Here is a 7,253-nt window from a genome sequence, read left to right on the forward strand (position 1 = left end):
GCACTGATGTTTTTAACTGTATTAATGAAAAACGTGGCAAAGTCGTCAGCTATTAGAGTTGATGCAAGAGGGGGAGTTAAGACTGGTTTTGTGCTCCAGGTTCACATATGTGACCCCAGTCAGGGACATTAACCATTCTTATCTCTCTCCATCTTTTCAGCTAAAGGCCACTCTTAGACTCATCTTTCAAGCATTTGACAAGAATCGTCTCATACCTGGCTTTTCCAGCTCTTGAGTTCTCATTCATTTTTTTTTTCTTCTCTCATGTTGGTTGTGGTAAAAGTTTGGGTAGAGCAAGATGGTTCTAAATCATGACAAAAGTGCAGCTGTGACCCTGAGCCTGTGAGTGACTGGTTGGGCATGATCGTGCCTTGAAATTAAATTTGATTGACTTGAGATTTGGAAGGCTTGAAGAGATACTACTGAGGTGCTTCAATTATCATAACACAGACTTATATGAGTGTCAGTTGCATATGTATGATTATACTTGAGATTCATTGTAGGTGTGATCCTGGCAACGCGACCCTCTCAAATCCACATTAAATTACCTTCCACTCATACGGACATTGAGTACATCCACCCCTCGGACTTGACCTTCAAATCCATTGATTACTTTATCACACAGGGATTATTCTGGCATCTATAGTGCCGTACCTCTCTGCCCATCCCTAATACTGTCAGTATGGATGAGTGAAGTAGTTTCTTTCTCTCCATAAGAGCATAAACTTAATTTTAAGATGATTTCGAACCTGAGGATATGTGTGGTTTCGGCATCATATTGATCTGTGGTGGTAACCTTTACATTTATTGAGCCGTTTAGTAAATTGCCCTTGTTGTCATCGGTCTTTTCCACAGAATGAAAGTCACTCAGGTATATGCATCATATCATTGAAAGAATTCTGAGTACTCTTCAAAAATTATTATTATTATTAGTAGTAGTAGTAATAGTAGTATTTAGAATTTTTGAAGGAAAAAAAAATATTTTCAAACGTTTGGGGTCAGTAAGGTTTTAAGGAATTAATACTTTTATTAAGGTATTTAAAGACATTTATTTCAATTAATATTGAATTTTTCTATTCGCTGAATCCTGAAAAATACCACCAAAAAAATAAAAAATTAGCCGCACAACTGTGCTCAACATTTATAATAATAAGAAATGTTGTGCACCAAATCAACATATTTGTGAAACATCATGTGACACTGAAGACTGGAGAAATGGCTGCTGAAAATTCAGCTTTGCTATCACAGAAATAAATTACATAATAAATTACATAAATATGTTGAAAAATAAAATAGTTTTAAATTGTTAAATATTTTAAAATTTTAATCTTATTTCAAATATTACTGTTTTACTGTATTTTTGATCAAATAAATGAAACCTTGGTGAGCATTTCAAAAACATGTACAGATTTTTTATTTTAATTTTTTTAATGTACTGACCTTTTGAACAGTGTATGGCAAAAATGATACATGCAAGTATGAGTTGGGTGAACAATACTGTAGATTGTTCGCTAACTGTCTCTATCTGTCTCACTCTTTTTGTCTCTGTTTTACTCTAACATCTTGCTTTAAAGCGGCCCTGATGTGGTGACTTCCCAAGATGCACAGTCTCACTCGAGTGAATGATATTCTTCGACAGGAGTGAAATGAGATACAGTATCATTCCTTTATTCCTGTAACCTCCTTCCTCGCCGCAGCAGTGCTTTAGAGACCCAGTGGGCCTACCTTATTCCTACTTCCCTGTCTGACCATGGCGGTCCCACAGTTCTATCACTATCGATTAAATTATCAGCAATGGATGCGCACGGGCATGAAATTGCTTTACGTTCTCTCACAGGGTCTTGCTGCCAGCCACAATTTCCCTAGCCACATTTCACACAGCAGATGGGGAGGCTGCAAAAAGTCATTTTTGACCGATTCGAGGATTTGTCAGGGAATCTTGAGGACAGGAAATGGGCCATTGGGCCAAGAGCTCAGCGAGCTATAAAGGAAACCCACTCAGAGGGTCAAGAGCTCCAGTGAACTTTCCTGAAAGCCTAATTTTTGGCGCCATTATCTGCTGATTTAAGCACTTAAAGATTCTATGATGAAACGATTGTGATGATAATCGTGTTATGCAAAGCAGTGATGTCTTAATGTGTCTCGCTTCGCGCAAGCAAAACTAACTTGCAAAACGTTTGAAATTTCCTAAATGAGTTTCAAAGAATCCCCTTGGTTTTATCCTATAACATCATGGATTCCAGTAAGCGAGAAGCTCACATAGAGGAACATTAAAACTTAGGGAGGTTTGAAAATGTCAAATGCAACGCTTTTCTCATTTTTGGCTTTGGCTGATGTACATTTACCCATGGTACAGTGTCATTCATCAATCTGAAAGGCTGCAACCAAAAGTAAATACTCAGAGAGGAACATGAAGTCAAAGGTTAGCAGTTGGTATTGAGCTGCTTAATGTCGTCATTGGTCTTATTCGCAAAAGTCAGTACCCAGCTTCTGTAACCATGAGCATGTTGGAGACATAGTGATAAATGATACGTCAAAGCGCACAAAACTCACGAGAGGAGAAAATCTCATTTGGTGGCTTATTGTAGGAAGGTTTGCGAAAGTTGGAAACAATGTATAACAAAAAATAAAAAGTTAACATTGACTTTTTTTTTTTTTAAAGGGAGAGGTTTATCTTATTTTTTGAAAACAATTGTTAAAACTATTTAAAGATATATTTAGTTTTAATCAACGATTTATGTTATGTTTTTTTATTTAATTTTATTTTAAAATTTATGATATACACTCAGGAAAAAAGGGTACAAAACTGTTACTGGGGCGATACCCTTTCAAAAAGGGTACAATTTAGGAACTAAAATGTATTTTTAAGATGCTAATATGTACATTTAAGGTACTAATATGTACCATTTATAGGTACATAAGGTACAAAGATGTACCTTTTAGCTTTTGTGACAGCTTTGTACCTTTTTTTTCTGAGAGTGTATGTGTGTAAATGTTACTAAAACTTTGGCAATTCAAAGCTTTTTTTAAAGAAATTACATCCATATTGTGTCTAACCGATCTAGAGCTGAAATCACAAATCCCAGGCTTTAATATGAAAAACTGCGAAGACTCTTAGCATGAACTTGTAGCTTTTTCAAATCGTATGATTGAAATCGGATTTCAACCTCAGAAGCTTCAGAGCTCTACATATGTATTCATATGGCATACATGTACAACATTTGAGTCTTGCTGTCCTATTGAGCTACAGATTCACAATGTGAATCTAGCAGATACATTACATTTCTATCAGTAATATTCACTGTTGAATTCTGACTCTTGAATGACTTATAATGGCTCAGTAAAGCTGAAAAATGCTAGTCAGAGCACCACCTCATGAATGTATTTTGAAACAAAGACCAAAAATATGCCAACAGAAGAAGCAAAAGAAGTATAAATGTGATGTTAGTGTGAAACTCAAAATAGTCATATTTATTTATTGCTTTTCATATGACTGTAACAGATATCCCGCCGCATAAATGTGTCAGAGTGGCAGAAAAGGTCAAGATGTATGTTTGAATGGGTGAATTCGCTGGCGGAATAATGAATAAGGCAGATAAGAGACTAAAGCAGGCCTCTCTTATCTTCCATATAAAATCAAGTCCACTCTCTGCACACTTAAGATATTTTGTTTTGCTGCTAAATTGCTTTGGAGCATGCTGAAACAGAAAATCAATGGTTTGATTGAGTTTTTCGTTTCAGAAGACATGGGATCTTACAGATAGAGCAAGATAGAACAAGGAAGGAAAGAAAAGAGGGAAAAAAGAGGGAACCATTAGGTCAAGTGACTGCTGTTCTGTATTCAGTCAACTCACCACGCCATGGCTATATTGTGCTTTGATGCTACAAATTAAGTCAATATATGTTATTTTAATCTATTTATTTTAATATAATCGGTGTATCATTGTGCGTTTAAAGGAATACACTATCATTCAAAAATTCAAGATCAGTATGATTGTTTTTTAAAAGAAATGAATACGTTTATTCAGAAAAGATGCATTACATTCATCAAAAGTGAAAGAGTAGACAGGTATAATGTTAAAGATTTCCGTTTCAAAGAAATGCAGTTCCTTTGAACTTTCTGTAAATCAGAAAAAATCCTAAATATATATGAAGAATTCAGATGCAAAAGCCTCTAAGTGCCGTCTTAAATTTTCAACGAGCATTTTTATCAGGCTCTTATATTTATGTTCATTTATTTCACTTTAATGGCATAGAAAAGGACCTATACATTGCCATTAAAGTAAAATTACTGAACCTAACCATAGGAGCCTGATAAAAATGATAATTTTAGAATACATTTTTAGACGGCACTTAGAGGCTTTTGCATCTGAACTCTTCATATGCAGTATATATATTATATATATATATTTTTTTTTTTTGTTTGTTTGTTTGTTTTTTTCTTCTAACTGTGCTCTCCCTCTTTACAGTCTGCATATCATTTGTCTCTCATACGTCTAACATAGCACTAAACAGAGCTTGAATGTGAAGCCCATAATTAGTCTGCATTGTTTGGGCAAGTGAAATGTTCCAGCATTGTTATACTAAATATCAGCACTCTTGAAGTGCCACTTGTTCAATCAAATTAGAGGACCTGAACTAACTGTTGTTTTTCTGGCACAAAACAATGGGTTTTAAATGAATTAACACAACTGGGATGACAGCTGACAGCATTAAACTTCAACCCCTCAACTAAAAAATAATATACTCCCTAATTTACTACACTGAGAATAGCAATGAGCAGCAGTATTTTTCTTTAAAATCAAAACATAAAATGCCACGCAAGGACTCAAATCATTAAATTGCTTTTTGAATAGGTTCTTTGATGTGAATCATCTGAACAGTCACTGACTCACTCGAATGAATCAGATGTTTGCTGCCTATGAGAGAAGTTTGTTTAGCAAGGTTTTGATTATTATTTGATCAACTGAAAGCTGTGTGTGCATTAAAAACATGTTACTTCATAAAAGTCTGTCTTCCTCTAACAGGCTAGAGTCCCCGACGAGGACACTGACACTGGAGGCCCCTAAAGGTGTTGAAGTCAACGCAGGAGTAGGGGAATTCAAAGCTTCTTGTAGGAAAGATCTCACTTTAGAGTCTTCAGAAGGAGAGGTGAGTATGTGAAATTGTATATAAGGGAAACCATGTGGATGTCAGAAAGGTTAATAGCAGTAGTATAACCAGGAATGCCATGGATGAACAAAAAGGTTACAGGTTCTGATGAGCAAGAAACTGCTGAGTTACCAAGATTATAACCAATATTCCGAAACAAAAACAACACAAACCATTATACATAAAATAATTATATGTTGTGTCTTTACTGAACACAATTTGTGAGATTCATGGCTTCATCCAACCAACAAACAAACAATCAAATAATAAAAAAAATAAAAAAAGAACTGTTTTCAGCATTGATATCTAAAGGATCATGTGACATCACATTTTAAAGTAAGTTACAATTGAAAATTGTTATTTTAAATTCTAATATTATTTCACAATATCACTTTTTTTTTACTGTATTTGTGATTAAATAAATATAAGCATGGTGAGCATAAAATAATTATTTCAAAAACATTTTAAAAATCTTACTGACGCCAAGCTTTTGAATGGTAGTGTATTAACTAATTGATCTTTGGCAGCAACAGCTGGTGTGTTTAGTAAAGACATGAAAATGCATGATTATTTGTGTGTAATTTTTATAAACAGACTGTGCTTGTCTACTATTGTTGTTTATGCCAAGCACACTACTGTAAGTCCTTTTTCGGAGCATTTTAAAACTCGCAATTTCTTGTTTTCTGTCATTTTGTGGAGCACTTCTGACAACTCATCGCCGGCTATGTGCGTCAATTACAGGATCATTCACCACACATAGTACATACCAATACATGAGTTGATTCTTGACAACATGTCAACAAACTACTTGAGATAGAATGGTGTGTTTTAGTTGTTGCACTGCTTCATCCTCCTCTCTCGCTTTTTCAGTTTCTTGCAGTTTCTTACATCTCTCTCTCTTGTGCACACATCTAACGACTTCCTGGGATAGTTGATCCAAAAATTTAAATTCTGTCATAATTAACTAGGCGGGGCGAATACCGCACTGACCAACTGTCACATCATACCTGTACTACGACTGAACGACAATGGAGAAGTTAATATTAATATGAAAAATATTGCATGCATTTTGTTTGTGATGCATCTGCTACATTACTTCAGTGGCTATTCTGTATCACAGCAACCTGAGCGTCTCAACTGAAAAAAAAAAAAGCCTCCGTAGCACTCGCAAGCATTCACAGCTAGGCATTTTCAGAAGAGCGCTTGCCATTTTCAGCTGGCTAACGGCACTTTGATGGACACATGGCATAAGGAGCTGACTTTCACCCGATCATGTACAAGGTTTTTTTTTTTTTTGTGTGTGTATGTGTATGTGAAATATGTGAACATGTGAAAAGAATATGTGAAACAATGCAAACACAGTGCTGAATCGAGTGTATATGTATGTGCCTTATAGCCGTTTTTTTTTTTTTTCATTGGCTCTGCGTTAAATGCTTTTTTCTGTATTTTTTATTTTTTTTTTTTGCACACAATGTTTAATGTTTTAAAATGTATAAGCTTGTTCTGATAAGATTGTTCGGAAATGGTGACAAAAATAATGTTTGATTAAAAACGCCTTTCTCATTAAACATCATTTAAATAAACGTATATTCGAATATTTGTTTTTTTATGAGCTCAAATATTCAAATGCAATATTTTTTAAAAATGCCCATCCCTACACAGAAGCATTCTTACTGGCAGCATGTACTGTACTTCCATCAAGAACTCTGAATGAGTTATCTAATGTTCACATTTCATATAATGTGTTACATTACATCTTTTGTTAAGTTGGTAGATGTGACTTCTGGTCAGATGTGAGTAGACCATGTCCTCTGTAATTGCCTACACCAAGCACCTCCTAACTACTTCAGATCATTCTCCTTTTCCTTGTTCCTGATCTCCTCCTGTTATACACTCATCTGTCTCCATCTTTCCCTGTCTACAAGCCTGATTCACTGTCCCATAACTGTAATGTTAGTGTAATTCCACAAGCACCTTGAACATGTTTAGATTATCCATGCTCACCGACCTTCCTTCCCTCTCGTTTAAATTAGTGCCGCCATGTTGAGCTGTCCAAAGCTCTCTTTCTCTCTTCCTTTCTCTCTCTCGTCCTTTCTCTCTCT

Source organism: Sinocyclocheilus rhinocerous, unplaced genomic scaffold (genome assembly GCF_001515625.1).
Source record: "Sinocyclocheilus rhinocerous isolate Xijiao unplaced genomic scaffold, SAMN03320098_v1.1 scaffold8981, whole genome shotgun sequence".
In the NCBI taxonomy this organism is placed as follows: domain Eukaryota; kingdom Metazoa; phylum Chordata; class Actinopteri; order Cypriniformes; family Cyprinidae; genus Sinocyclocheilus; species Sinocyclocheilus rhinocerous.